The 16215-nt window shown below is 42.6% G+C and overlaps 1 protein-coding gene across 1 annotated transcript in view; it reads left to right on the forward strand.

Moving 5' to 3' along the window:
* Positions 1–12593, forward strand: part of SMAD5 (SMAD family member 5) — a 337601-nt gene extending 325008 nt beyond the window's left edge. Inside the window, exon 9 of the transcript XR_010793735.1 lies at positions 12549–12593. The gene's annotated coding sequence lies outside the window, so the exon portion shown is untranslated. The remainder of the gene's footprint in view (positions 1–12548) is intronic.
* The last annotated feature ends 3622 nt before the right edge of the window (positions 12594–16215 follow it).

Here is a 16215-nt window from a genome sequence, read left to right on the forward strand (position 1 = left end):
GGAAGAAACACACCTGTTACAGTACAACTCTTTGACTTGTGGATCTAAGGCATGGTGACTTTTGACCCATAGATCATAAAATTACTGGATAGCCCAGTAAAGTATAAGCAGTGTACTAAGAATTATTTTAAAAGCCTTTTAGCCCAGAGATATTATAGCATAATACACAGTGGAAAAAGCAGCTTGATTTTAAAGCAATAAGGTTGTTCTGACTGACTTTGGACTCCTAAAGTTAGTGTTACAGAATAATCTGGGTAACATACCATTTGTGCAAAAAGGTTAAAAGACTGGCAAAAAGCATAGAAACACAGAGAACAGGGACAAGCTGCTTGAGAAAAAAGAAAAAATTATTTTTAGAAAGCTGTTTTGCTAGCTGAGACTTTGGGGCCTCAAAGTCTTGCGTGATACACTTTAGAATTTGGAAAAGGGAGTTGGGATTAGGGCAACGAGGAAGATAAGACTCCCCCTTTCTAGAAGCACACGTCTGCCAAAGACTTTACGATGTCAGGTGCCAAGGCTCACTTGTTTATTCTTCCAAGTTTTCAAAAGAAAGAAAACACATATGGGGACTCAGAATATATAGTCCTTACCTTAAAGTATAACCAACATATATGGGGACATATGGAGACATTAGAAGTAAGTCTTAAAGAACCAACATGCTTGATTTAAGGAAAGCCTTAAGAAAACAGACAGAAAGAAGTAATATCTTTATCAGATGGCAAGGATGTTCTTGGCAGACGGCTGCAGGAGACGAATTTAGAAAAAGAATACATTTAACTAGATAACCAGGAGCATCCTTAACAATTAGTCTTTGTTTGAATTGCAAGTAAAATGGAGTTAAAGTTTTGGGGGTTGGTGTAGGTTTGATTAGGAAGGTACAGAGAGAGAGAGAGAGGGAAAAAGCAGTTTGCCTGGCATGTAATGTCTGAGTAAGGTAAATGGGAGAATGGGAGAAGGATTTCTCAAAGAGAAATTGTGATGCAGTAAAAGTTTGGCTTGTTTTATGTTAAAATATATGAAAAATCACAAGAAGTTGGTTGAAGCCTTAGCCAGCCACTAAAGAGAAGAGGTCACTTATATACACCACTATAGAGCCCTCAATACCAATGTACTCAAGGTAACTAGTCATAATAGTGATATAGAATTAAGACATAGAATAAAACTGTTAAAAAGGAAGTTTAAAAGGCTTTGGTTCGCAAAGATTTGCAGAAGGCCCACAGAGATTTACTGAAACCAGGAGAAGAGATGCAGAAGAGATAAGATGAGTGGCACAAGTAAGGCCATCCTAATTAGGAAGAGTTTGAAAGGAATATATGTCAATAAATAGATTAGAAGTTCTGCCAAATTAAGGTCTTCACACCCGTGTTTATGTGTTCTCTTTAATGAAGATAGTACGAAAACCTATTTTCTCAAAGAAGTCCCTAGTTAGATTGATAAATGTGAGTGGGGTCAATGCTGGATGGAATAATGTTGCAGTGAACCCTACTGGTTCTGCAAACTTTTGGAAATTGTGTAATTTTGGCAAAGTTTTAAGATCAAACCCCACCTGTATGTAAATAAGAGCCAATCAATGGTTTTGCTCACTTGCTGCCCACCTATTTTCCATCTTGTATGTAAATGGTATTTTATCTATATCCTATCAAGAGTTAGCCCCATTTATGTTGTCAAACTTTCAGCAAATGAGAAGTCTAGATTTTCAGACAAAGGACTGTGTGGTATAAAGGTTAAGGACCAGCATTCAGACGAGGTCCATGCTTTGGACATGAGTCCCATGGACCAATTGTATAGAATTCAATAAAAGCCTATGAACCTTCATCCCTGTGTACCGAGTCGTTCTGAGTTGCTTATCTGAGTTGCTGATTTGCCTTGCAACAGATCTGCTTACCATGAAGTAGAGGAGCTCAGCAACACAGCTGCTACAGAAGTCAGTTTTGGTGTACACATGACACTTTCCATTCTAGTGTGAACCTAACACAATGATTCTAATCTCCTGCAATGATTTTCTACATTTGAAGTATTTTAGAGAGACTTAGGAGTGTGTTTGGTTGTCCGTATTATTGTATCTAGCTGCCAACGCTGGGCAGGCAGGCAGACCTGACCTCTGCATTGGGAAGACTAGTAGGCCTGGTCTCCAAAGACTCTTCTAGCTGTTGCCACATTCCCCCTGCCCATTCTGCACACATCATTCTGCCCCCATTCTATTTCATTCCCTCCCCCTTTGGGAAGGGGCCCAAACGAAAATTTGTACACTCTGATAAAATTCCTCTCAGAGGCCCTGCTTAACTCGATACCCAGAGGGGACCAGCTTGGCTATCATGCCACATAATGTCTCCCCAGGCCTCCCAAACACTCACTACCATGTGCTATCTGATGTTAAACAATGGCAAGAGTTGGCAAGTTGAGTGATTGACACGGACACTCCAACATAATTCACCATCTCATTATTAACCTTTCCTGCCTAAATAACTCTAGGAGCCATCCAGCCCTGGCTATGGTACAACTGCTGCTATTTATAAGACCATCTGCTGTCAATTTTGACCCACTCTAAGAGGCCATCCTCCCCTTCACACTGTTGAAACCTGCCACAAGGAAGGTTAGCCAAGCTTGGTTCCCTTTGCTCCCTAATCAGGCCTTTAAAATGTTTGGAAATCTCTTCTCGAGAAAATGCAACCACACAGTCCCTGTCCCTGGACTGCAGTGCTTGGGAAGTTATCTCTCTTCCTCCTCATGTCATCCACCCACAAGCTGTTATTTTCTCCTGGAGTTATTTACTACTAACAGTAGTTTCAGGAGCAAATAGCTGCTGTAAAGACAATTGTGGTAGAGAAAAAATATTGTGAGGAAAAAGGATTAATTTCAGAGCCCTTCCAATGCTCCATGGTTCCAACCCAGATTGCATATCACTAACCATTTTCTCGGGGTGGGGGGGGGAAGCAGCCCAGTCCTCAGGGCAGTAGCTTAAAACACATGTAACGTAACTTGTGTAGTTTGGCTTCGTTTGCAGTGTGACACCCTCTTTCTATGAAAGGAATTAAGAAAGCTACTTGAAAAACTGCATAAAATAGCACAGAGTCCTCTGAGGAGACCCATGTGCCACAGGGAAGAAGAGAGAGGATAGGATAACATTCTGTCTTCTGTCCAGTGGCTGCCTGGATGCTCCTCCTTTGGTGGAACCAGAGCACTGAGAAAAGAGATACCACAACCAAAGACAGCATTTTTGGCTAGGAAGGTAAGAAGGGGTTTCTTCAGATGCTCCAAGCCCACTTCTCAAGTCTGCACCAGCTATTTTCCTAGCGCAGACAAGAGGATGTGTCAGACTTTGGAGCCAGGCACAGAAGATAGGATACGCGGAACAGGGTTTCACTGGTCCTACCCCCTCCTGGGCCAGTTGCTTCCCCCCACATTCCACCCACTCCCTGCTTCCCCCCTGCCCCAGAATTACTTATTGCTGGCCAGTGCTGCTGGAGTGCCAGCCAGCCCTCCACATGGTACTGAGGCTCAATGTTGACTGGCATTTTCCCAGTGGTGGAGGCCACTCCTCTCCAGGTTCCCTTATGGCACACTTGCAACACTCAGTGCCAGCACTGGTGCTGAGGATGTATAGGATCGGGTCCCTAGTTACACTTCCCATACACTATTAGTTAAATTGGAGTAGCCAACCTTTCAACTTTAGGGCTTCTAGCCCTTAACAGTTGTGTAGAGAAGGACTACACAATGTCATGACTAGCTGCACCTGCTGAAATTACCTCCTCTACACAATTGCTAAAGGTCCAGAAGCCCTAAAGTTGAACGGTTGGCCACCCCTGCTCTGAATCAACAGATCTAATTACTGACATTTGTAAATTGTTAAAAAAGTTGTGTAAATATTGGAGAAATAGGAAATCATGCTTGTTGTGCCTTACAAGTCTCTAGAGTAGTTCTTTCAGCATTTTTGTCTTGATATTTCTTTATAAATTCAACCATTCTGTCCTTCCTGATCTGCTTGTAGGACAAAGATGTGGAATGAATCATCCTTTATCGACAAAGGTGTCTACATATGTTAACTGGAGATAAGGGCTTCCTCCACTCCTCCCACCTTCTTACAGCTAATATGCTGCATGCAGAGAAAGGGTCCCTTTCACTGTGACCTTGCCTAAAGGGAATGATGGTTGCAGGGAGTGGGGATACAGCACCATATCCTTCCCCCAGGCAGGTAGGATGTGCATTGGGTGAGCTATAGAAAAGGGACAGGGAGACTAGGCTTCTATTCAAGCAGGCAGGCAGGTTGCAGCAGTTCCAAGTGGGATGGCTTCATGTCATGCTGTTTGTCTTTTAGATGTGCAATGGAAGCCAGATAACGTCTATGTTAGGTTCAATATCTCTAAAGCTAATCAAAGAGATGGGGGTATTTTGGTGGTATTGCAAATAGTTTTGTCCAGTGGCTTCATTATTTGCAATACCTGCCAGTTGGGAAAGACCCTTTAGTTGTGAACGGAAGTGGTCTGCCACTTATGCAATTTTAGCTTATCCATTTTTTTCATAGGGTGGTTGCCACATTGATCTTCCTCAGGGTGGTGGTGGTGGTGGTTCACTCAATCTGTTTCAGGGCAGGCCACTGAATCTACAGTGATGGTCTGTCCCAGTGAGGGCATCCAGGTCATTGGTAGGAAGCATTCCAGGGTCTTTCATAGTTATATGAGGTTGGAGGTTTGGCATAAGATGGAAAGTCTGGTTTAAAGGGTGCATGGCAGTTCATTTTGAATCATTTCAACAGTTCGTTTGTTTCTCCTTTTAGAGTTTGGCTCTGATGCCACTGATTGGTTCACTGGGTTTACTGGAAGATAGCTGTGGGTGCAAGGGGAGTAAACCTAGGTCTGTATGGATGGGCAAAACTACCCTGGTGGGACACCAGAGTCATGCATTGGGGAACCTTCAAGCCTAAGTCCTGTAGTTGTCACATTTGGAACAACTGCTGGACATGCTGTTCAGATCATGGGGTTCATCATGGGGAAGAACAACTTGTTTCAGATCATGGGGTTCATGCTCATCAGTAGGATAGTGAAAGATCTGGGCAATATTTGTGCATGCTCACTGCAGTGTGGGTGAAGATGCTTCCCTATAGGGTATGATAGGAGCCAGGAATGTTTTTGTCCTTGATAGAGCCTGACAGAAGGTGAATCAGAAGATTGCTAAAATTATGGGCTGGGGGCAGTGGCTGGTGATTAGTCAGCCTGGATTTGTGGAAGATGATCACCCCATTTAGAGGGATGGCATACAACTCTCCAGTGCAGGTTATGAAATGTGCTTGGTGAATTTGATTAGGGGGTTGAAGTCTTGTTGGCGTCCAAACATTAAACCTAATGAGTTGCTTGGCTTTCAGCCAATCAATGGGAATCATGTAGTATTTGGTGCACACTGGGTTCTGGACTATCACTTTCTGTCTCTGAAATACATAGTTGGGAAGAGAATTTTCTCTCATGTCAAATTGGTTTTCGGTGATGGGAAGGTGGAGTCCATTTTTTTTTCCAGAGGGGAGAGTATTCTAAACATATTGCTTAACCTACTGACACAACTGACATGGTACATCTCTGTTACTCCTAATGTAGCTCCACTGTTTTGCTGTGTTTGCGTGGAAGAGCCATTGCCCTCAGTGGACGGACGTTTCCTACAACTATTAAACTAAAAGCAAGGCATATTCTTAGCGTCTGATTTCTTCCCTCATGGGTTTTCCATTCAGTAGCATTGAGAAAGAAAACTCATCTGTTTTATGCTGTCAGTTCTGAACCTAGAAGATTAAAGTACTGTATAGAGCTGTCAAAACTGAGCAGTCTTGAAGTTTGGTCAATCTAATCTTCCACACTGAGACAGCATCTTCCAGTGTTACAGGCGTGTATCGTGTAGCAGGTATTGTCTGGATTAGAGCATTCAAGTACTTCGTTTCAAAAGCATAACAGCATAAGAAAACCGCATTTCCACTTATTTTGGTGAATTACTAATAGGCAAATATTTGGACAGGAAACAAATGTAAACTACAGGTATAACCTAATTATCACCTGTGGTTTTATCTCAATGAGATGAGAAGGGCTCTTTAAATTAAAGGAATTTTAATTGTTAATTGTATTTATTGTTAAATAGCCTCATTAATGTGGGAGAGGGCATCCAGCAGACAATAAATCAATCATTTGCTCTCCAGGTGCTTAGAACAGCTTCAGTCTGAGGCAAGTGACCCCTCCCTTCTCCCTGAGCACCTTAAAGAATGCAAAGTGGAACTGATTATCACTTCCTCTTTGCACTGGGCTCCTGGTGAAGGGAGGGGCTGCTCTCTCAGAGATAAGCCTTTCTAAGTGCCTGGGAGAGACTGACTGACTGATTGTCTACCTTATGCCTCTGTCTTGCATTACAAAGGTCAGCAAGGCTGTTTTTAAATTGATGAGCAAAGGGTCAGTGTTTTTAAATGGATTTCCTTTAACGTGATTGGCATCCCACTTGGGTTCTGGGAATGGAATCCTCAGGGATACCAAGACTCAACCTGTAAATCCATTAACACAACAAACAAAATCTCACCTGGCTGTATAATAATATTGTAAGACTTCTGTAGTGGTTGATACCAGAAGATCCCTTTGATTCTCTGCCTGCTCAAACTAGCAAGGTGTGAGAGGGTCAGGTCCACGGCTGATGTATTCTATTGCTTTGGTAGAAGCAGTATCTAGCATAAATGATCTCACTGCATAGTTTAGATATGGCAAGGCCCAGGGTGGGGGACCCATCTTTGTGAGAAAGACAGTTTATGCTTTTTAAAAAACTTAGTAAACTTCTAGTACATTCTTAAAGCTTCCCTGAGAGTACATCAGGCTCAGGAATATCAATGCCCTCTGGATTTCACCCATGGTTGGGGAACTGTGCAGGCAGACCCGAAATCATGCTCCATTGCAGTTCATCTGCTGATGTGAGGAATCCTCAGGACACTAGAAGGACATTGAAAGCTTTTGTTTGCCCAATTTTTAAGATATTTGCTGTCTTTTGTCTATTCCTCTGTATGTAAGCTTTCTCTTGCTTCTGTATATCAATAAATCTAACTCCTTTGACCATATGTTGTGATCTGGCTCTCCTTGACTACATTCTGAACCTGAAAAGGGCAGAGTGAACCAGCCTTTGCATTTTAAAACAAGGTGAAAGACACTATCGGCTTTGTGTAGTAACTCCTTTAGCGTCCAGTATAGGGATGAGGCCTGAATAAAAGGGGAACAAAGAGCAAGGCCAGCAGGCCAGTTGTGAATGACAAAATAGCAAATCACTTCTGAAAGTTATGGCTCTTTGTAAAAGTTAAACAAATTGATGTTATGGCACACAGAATTCCCAGCTAGGTTGATTTATTGGCAATAATTAAACATGTCATATAATCAGTGAGAGATAATTAGATATGTTATATAATCAACTGTTTTTGACAATTACTGCTTGTTTTAATTTCTAGTTTATGGACCTTGGTAGACTGTGGTGCCTCCTTCTGATTTATGCTGTAGTAAAACAAGTCTATTTGTTCTTGATTATGTATGTCTGGCTGTTTAGAAAACACTTTACTTTTACCTTTGATGATGATGGCTATGTCAACAGGACCAGTTCATCGACAACTTCTTTGTACGGTTGGGGGCAAAGCACAAGTTCCTTCCTTGTTGCCCACATGGACACTGACATCCTCTTTTGAGGCGGCATAGCCAGGGGCAGTGCCACCTGAAGCAGTGATGTTGTGACACTATGCGACATTATGACATCAAGTGACACAGTGATAACACTTCTGGGTTTGGAGGAAGGCATCTCAATGTGGTGCCACCCCCCCCATTCCTTATCCAGCAGCTTCCCAGCTGACTTTCTGCTTCTACTGAGCCACTGCAGGCCCTCAGGCACAGCACAGTACTGTACTTGGAGGTTTTCAGCAGCTTGGCAGAATCTGAGAGTCAGCTAGGAAGAGGTGGCTCAGTGGTGCCCCTTTTCAAGTGGCACCCAGAGCTTGTGCCCTATGTGCCATAACTTAGATACACCACTGCTTTTCTGGTCCACCAACAATCTCTGGATTGAGTAATTGTTCCTCACTACATTCATTGTTGGCAATGGCTCTTGTATGGCAATGGAGAGCACTCGTTTTTTCCATCGTGCACTTCAAAGAATGTACCAAGCAGTGAGATGCACCACTAAACCAACACTCGATTGCACAGAGACCTTGATCCTGCAATTTCTTTCTTTCCAAAAGAAAGGAGGGTAGAAATTGCACTAGAGGGCACTAAAGGATGACTTGGGGTCTTGGCTCACATGTTCTTTCGATTTAATGATGGTGGTGTTCCTCCACCAGCATGTGATTAGTCTGTGAAACTCCATGCCTCAGGATGTGGTAGTGGTGTCTGGTCTAGATGCCTTTAAAAGGGGACTGGACAGATTTCTAGAAGAAAAGGCCATCATGGGTTATGATGAGTACATGTGCAACCTCTTGGTTTTAGAAGTAAGCTACCTCAGAATGCCAGGTGCAAGGCAGTGGCAACAGAATGCAGATATCTTGCTGTCTTTTGTGCCCACAGAAGAATCTGGTGGGCTTCTGTGAGGTACAGAAAGTTGAACCAGATGGGCCTTTGGCCTGATCCAGGGAACCCTTCTTTTGTTCTGATGAAGTCACACAATTTATTTCTTCTTGTTTCAATATGCCACTAAGAATGGGACTTCAGCTCTGCAAAGATGTCCTAATGCAGTGGTTCCCATACTTTTTCAACTGGCGGCTCTCTTGATCTACTGGGCCATTGGCCACAGCTCCCCATTAGAGCTACAATCCTATACATTGTATAGGGCAGCAGGTTTTTTGCAAGCCTTCCACAGTTCCCCTGGCTGGTTTCTGAGGCTCCCGGGAGCCACGTCTCACAGTTAGGGAACCATTGCCCTAATGTATAGATCTAAAGGTCCCAGTGTCTGTGCGACACACCAGTAGCATAACTAGCATTGCCCAATAGTGGCACCTGACACATCAGTAGGGGAACACAAAATGTGCTACAAAAGTCATGGAATAGATGTCTGGGCAGCATGGGAACACTAACATTTAACAGCTAACTCTTCAATCTAAAATTCAGTTTGTAGGACCATCATTTTGCATTTGCGTGGTGCCATACAATGGGGCAGATGGGGGGGGGCAAAGAACTGGGAGCTGCCTACCATATAGAAATAACAAGATATAGCTTTTTCAATGCTACATACAGAATACTACATACAATACAAATGGTGGCCCTTTTCTTAGGATACAGCTCTAATAGAATTTGAGGTGCACTACAAAAGTTTTCAATAGTTAAAGAAACTGAGGGACCCATCCTATGCAACTTTTCAGCACCTCAATGAAGCCCTGAGATAAGGGAACAAATGTTTCCTTCTCTTGAGGAGGCCTCCATGACTGCCTCCCCCCCCCCCCCACTGCAGGTTGAAGCACAGGCCTTGTTGGCACAGCTGCATCAGCACTGGACAGTTGGATAGGATTGGGCCTTGTATCAATGGATTTATCGTTCCTAAGCAACCATCTTAAGTATTGCATTAGGCTACCACAGTTGAGTACCCAGACATCTAATTATTGAACAAGTCACACAAAATGAGTTGTAAAATGTTTATGAGCAAGACAGATCAGCTCATGAAAATGATTCCACATGACTGGTGATATCCCTTCTTGAGCCTGTTGGCACTGTAAATATACTTTCCTCATTCAGCTCTGAGTTCATATATTGAAAATAAATCTAGCAGAGAACATCACTCTGCAAGGAGATGGTAGGAGAATCCTCAGAGGCTTTTCAAAGCAGTGTGTGAGAATAACAAACTGAATTGTTTTCTTGAGGAAACTGACCCTTTGGAAACATAAAAAACTTGGAAGGCAAAGTGTGCGTGTGACACTGATATTTCCTATGAGCCCCAGTTTTAATGATATTTATCCTTAGGGACTTGCTTTTTAGGAGTGAGTTCTAAATAGCACCTCACAATATCAGCCGAGAGATCTATTAGGGGGCATGAGTCAGATCTGAAGTTGCATTAGAGAAGAGACAGTGAGTAGCTAGGGTATTGGCACTCCTGGGATATGTCAGAGGAAAAAACAAGAGTAACAGTAGTTTCACAATACTTCTCAAGAATATAAATGGCTCACTGCCTTTGGGCGCCTTTGTGTGCCTTTTAAAAATTCATTCGTTTAAATGAGGGCAGCCCAGTCCTATCCTGTGCTGTATCCAGCTGGCTTGCACTGTATCCAGCACATAGTAGAAGGCAGACCCTGCACAATTTGGAGTAAGGGTATTTATTTCCCCTTACCGCATGTCATGTGGCAGCCACCTCAATGGGGCAACTCAGATCTAAGTTGCTGGCACAGATCCAAGCAGCCCAACGCATCACCTCTGCCTGCCCTCCGGAGTCATTCTATGCCCCCGTGCGGTATTTGGGACCATTCTGAAAGTCTTCTGAGGCCTCAGGAGCACTCTTAAGCAGTACTTCCAGGAAACCAGTACAGTCAAATAGTATTGTTTTTGTGGGCTCTACTATTTTGAAATATGGGAGCAGAAATCACATGTTTGAATCTACCAATTTTTTTTTTTTTTAAAAACCCTTCCTATGCATAAAAATCTAGTACATTAGGAGAGTTTGCTGCTGTGTAATTTGCAAGATCACTGTACACACCATTAGTATTCAATAAATATTTCTTGTTGGCTGAAACATTTGGCTTCAATGAGATCTAGTTATGACAAACCAATGTATTTTCCATTGCTTGTGCATGCTGTTCTAAGATGTGTGTGTGTGTGTGTGTGTGTGTAAAATAGTTTTATAATAATAAGAAGAATCCTAATATACATGTTGTTCCAATATAATCTATAGCAAAAAAAAAAAAAAAAAAAGCACCATATAAACATGCTAAATAAAAAGGATCAAGCATCTAGTCAGACCTCCCTTTCAAGAAGGAGTGGCTTGTTTCTTTCATTTGCAGTATTCAGTATCTTTTAGCTTTAGCAACCCTCTTCTTTAAGGACTGATTCACACATGCTTGTACATGATTCGCAACTGTTCGTGGGAATTGCCTTCCTAGGAAAAGTCCATCCTGAAATGAGGAAGTATGCAAGTTTTTGTGACCTATAATGGGAGTTTTAAATATGCAAGTTAACACTTAATATTTTAACTATCGTGACCTAGACATAAATGTGTAGTAAACTATTAACATTTATAAACAGTGCTATACACCCCACTCTGAATTCATGGAATAGAGGACAATTTAAATCAAATTAAAAAAATATATATCTCAACTCACTGTTAATTTTAGACACTGCATTAATTTGCTTCACAGTCTATCACAGGCCAGAGTATTTATGACCCAGTAAGTTAAACACATCAGATCACCATGCATGTTGTTATACAAGGAGCTTGGGACCCAATCTTATACCCAACCAGTCCAAAGTCTACAGTGCCAATGACAGAGACTGTGCTGCATGAGTTCTCTGCATCTGTCTTCACGGCAGAAGACCTCGGGCAGATACTGCTGCCCAAGTGGCCCCTCCTGACCAAGGAATTAAGTCAGATAGAGGTTGAAAGATGTTTCAGACCTCATTGATAAATTAAAGATCAATAAGTCACTGGGCCCTGATGGCATCCACCCAAGAGTTATTAAGGAATTGAGGAATGAAGTTGCTGATCTCTTGACTAAAATATGCAACTTGTCCCTCAAAATGGCCACGGTGCCAGAGGATTGGAGGATAGCAAATGTCATACCAATCTTTAAAAAGGGAAAGAGGGGGGACCCGGGAAACTATAGGCCGGTCAGCCTAACATCTATACTGGGTAAGATGGTGGAATGCCTCATCAAAGATAGAATCTCAAAACACATAGATGAACAAGCCTTGCTGAGGGAGAATCAGCATGGCTTCTGTAAGGGTAAGTCTTGCCTCTCAAACCTTTTAGAATTCTTTGAAAAGGTCAACAAGCATGTGGATGCAGGAGAACCAGTAGACATTATATATCTGGACTTTCAGAAGGCGTTCGACACGATCCCTCACCAAAGGCTACTGAGAAAACTCCACAGGGAATTAGAGCGCAGGTCCTCTCCTGGATTGAGACCTGGTTGAAGACCAGGAAACAGAGAGTGGGTGTCAATGGGCAATTTTCACAATGGAGAGAGGTGAAAAGCGGTGTACCCCAAGGATCTGTCCTGGGACCGGTGCTTTTCAATCTCTTCATAAATGACCTGGAGACGGGTGAGCAGTGAGGTTGCAAAGTTTGCAGATGACACCAAACTTTTCCCAGTGGTGAAGACCAGACGTGATTGTGAGGAGCTCCAGAAGGATCTCTCCAGACTGGCAGAATGGGCAGCAAAATGGCAGATGTGTTTCAATGTAAGTGTAAAGTCATGCACAGTGGGGCAAAAAATCAAAACTTCACATATAGGCTAATGGGTTCTGAGCCGTCTGTGACAGATCAGGAGAGAGATCTTGGGATGGTGGTGGACAGGTCGATGAAAGTGTCAACCCAATGTGCGGCGGCAGTGAAGAAGGCCAATTCTATGCTTGGGATCATTAGCAAAGGTTAGTTAGTTAGTTAACCTTTATTGGCATTATAAATATTACAGCAGACAACTAACAACAAAGTGGAGCAATACAACCGTTATCCACTAGACTAGTTCAGGAAAACTAAATAGCGGAAAAAGAAATAGGGTCTAGAAAGAAAAGGAGCCAGAAGGGACAACCTTATCCTTTCAATAAAACAGGTGTAAGAAACCTCTGGGGACATACTGGTGTTGGGAATATTAGATTATTAAATGCATGCCACTGAAGACATACTAAAATTAGGGATATTAGATGGGGAAAGGTGACTACAAAAATTATAAAGAAGATTTTATAGAACTAAAGTCCGGCGTTTTTTGTAATATATAGGCCAGGAAACTAGCCACTGAATACGTCAAGGGAGCAATAGAGTCTTCCAACAACTGGGGAAGGGGAGATACCTGAGGGGGGAAATTAGAAATCCAGGATTCTAAATAAATCCTACGATGGGAGTCATGAGAGGGACAAAAAAGCAAAATATGTAAAAGAGTATCCGGGGTCTCCCCACAGAATAAACATAATCGTTTCTCGCGAGGAACTCGCATGAAACGGCCATAATGAACAGCTGAGGGGAATATATTGAGTCTAGCGAGCATGAAGGCTCTCTTCAGTCTAGGATTAGTGAGGTGAAAAAAATAGTTTGAAGTGGCAACAACAAGTTGAGGAAAAAGACCTAGGGAGAGGGGGGAGCAGGTCAAATTAAGAGAATTTTTTAGAGTATTGAATTCAGCTAGGAAAAGGTGGTCTTTGATAATTTTATAAGCTTGAGATAAGTTTAGATCGGCAAGTAATTCTACTGATAGATTAATGGAGTGGAGTTTAGTTTCCACTATTTTAAACCAAATAAAGATATACGTGTCACTCATTAATTCTGTAATTAAAGAGTCAGGGGAAGGAGATAGATGAATCCTTAACCAAAACTTAAAAGTAAAAAGCCAGGCATAAGTGGAGGGAAGGTGTAAACCAAGTTCTAAAAGAATAGTGGGCAACCGTATAAGATTAGGAATACCTAATATTTTTCTTAAAAAGGAAGAAGCAAGATGATCCAAATCCTTAGAAACTGCCTGTATCCATATCGGGATACCGTATAATAAATGAGAAATAATTTTTGCTTTAAAAATTTGAATCGCTGCTGGGATGTATTGGTTTCCTGCATTAAAATAAAAATTTGTTATAGCCAAAAGGTGGGTAGTTGTTGAAGAAATAACTGACTTTTTATGTTGAGTCCATGATAAATTATAGTGAAAATGTAAACCTAGATATTTGAAAGATTTAACTTGAGTGTAAGATTGGGAATTGATTGACCATTTAGAAGGAGACCAGGAACGGGAAAAAACCATAATTTTTGTTTTGTTGGCATTAATTACTAGATCATTTGAATGACAATAAACTTGAAATTTGGAAATGAGCTCACGAAGACCAGATTTTGTGAGTGAAAGAAGTACTGTATCATCAGCGTAAAGAAGAATCGGAATTGGCTTTTTATTTATTACAGGAAAGGAATGAGGGGTGGTGGTTAAGCTGGCAGGAAGATCGGCAATGAATAAATTAAAAAGAAGAGGGGCAAGGATGCAACCTTGCTTCACTCCTTTATTGATAGGAAAACTAGAAGAGAGAATATTGGTAAAAGGAAGACGGATTTGACATTTATTATGGGAATGAAGTTGCTGTAACAAAAACAGAAGCCTCTGGTCAATGCCCCAGTTGAATAACTTTTTCCATAAAAGGGCTCTATTTATCGAGTCAAAAGCACCTTGTAGGTCGATAAAGGCTACATATAGATTTGATTTATGATGTATGGAATATTTCTGGGCTAGAAAAGAAAGTGCAAAGGCATGATCCAGAGTAGAAACACCCTGGCGAAAACCTGATTGTTCGACTCCTGGAAGGTTTTTCAAACGAGCCCAGGATGACAGCTTTTGAAGAAGGAATTTGGCATAAAGCTTCTCTATACAAGATAAAAGACTTATGGGACGATAATTTGACGGGGAAGCGGGGTCACCTTTCTTAAAAATTGGAAGAAGAAATGAACAGCGCCAGATATCTGGGAATAGACCTGTAGAATTAATCGTGGTAAAAAGAGAAGCCAGGGGAGCAGCCCACCAACCAGGATTAGTACATTAGCAAAGGTATTGAGAACAAAATGGCTAATATTATAATGCCGTTGTACAAATCAATGGTAAGGTCACACCTGGAGTATTGTGTCCAGTTCCGGTTGCCACATCTCAAAAAGGACATAGTGGAAATGGAAAAAGTGCAAAAGAGAGTGACTAAGATGATTACTGGGCTGGAGCACCTTCCTTATGAGGAAAGGCTGGCGTTTGGGCCTCTTAAGCCTAGAAAAGAGACGCCTGACGGGGCACTTGATTGAGACATACAAAATTATGCAGGGGATGGACAGAGTGGATAGAGAGGTGCTCTTTTCCCTCTCACATAACACCAGAACCAGGGGACATCCATGAAAGCTGAGTGTTGGGAGGGTTAGGACAGACAAAGAAAATATTTCTTTATTCAGCGTGTGGTTGGTCTGTGGAACTCCTTGCCGCAGGATGTGGTGATGGCATCTGGCCTGGATGCCTTTAAAAGGGAATTGGACAAGTTTCTGGAGGAAAAATCCATTATGGGTTACAAGACATGATGTGTATGTGCAACCTCCTGATTTTAGAAATGGGCTATGTCAGAATGCCAGATGCAAGGGAGGGCACCAGGATGAGGTCTCTTGTTATCTGATGTGCTCCCTGGGGCATTTGGTGGGCCTCTGTGAGATAAAGGAAGCTGGACTAGATAGGCCTATGGCCTGATCCAGTGGGATTGTTCTTATGTTCTTATGCTATGATGTGGGGAGTGATCAGATGGCCTGGGAGAGGTAAGTAAAAATAATTTTACATCAATTGGTCTTTAGCTGGCTTAGGTCCATCTGAGGAGACCCTTGGGGGTGTGTCTGGACTGGAAAGGTGGGATAGGATCTGGTGCACGCTGCTGCCACTGAGATGCACCTGCTCCCACCCCAACTTCCCCCTTTCCTCCCTGTTCTCTGCCTTGATCATCCCCAAACTGTCCACAAATTGCCCCCTCTGTCACCTTACCTGCTCCAGTGCAGCACCCAGGAGCCTTTGCTGCATGTGCAGGGCCTCTAGGCATTTGTAACAGTGGCCCCAAAGCTCACAACAGTGATGCACATAAAATGTTCAGCCAACACAGCAATGGCAACTACAATGGCAGACTGGGAGTTCTGCCACTATGTGCCCTAAAGGATTGGGCTGCCTGTGAAACTTTTTTTTTCCTTTCCTTGGGACTGCCAAAATATGGCAACTACAATGGCAGACTGGGAGTTCTGCCACTATGTGCCCTAAAGGATTGGGCTGCCTGTGAAATATTTTTTTTCCTTTCCTTGGGACTGCCAAAATATGGATGGGAAAGGTTTATCAAGAACACGGCAAGGCCAATATACGGCTTGTAGACTGCAGCTTGATGGATCACAAGATGTGTAGGTCTAATCCAGGGGTGCCCAAACCCCGGCCCTGGGGCCACATGCGGCCCTCGAGGCCTCTCAATGCGGCCCTCAGGGAGCCCCCAGTTTCCAATGAGCCTCTGGCCCTCCAGAGATTTATTGGAGCCTGCACTGGTCTGACACAACTGCTCTCAGCAT

The sequence above is a fragment of the Tiliqua scincoides genome, chromosome 2, assembly GCF_035046505.1.
Source record: "Tiliqua scincoides isolate rTilSci1 chromosome 2, rTilSci1.hap2, whole genome shotgun sequence".
NCBI classification, from domain to species: domain Eukaryota; kingdom Metazoa; phylum Chordata; class Lepidosauria; order Squamata; family Scincidae; genus Tiliqua; species Tiliqua scincoides.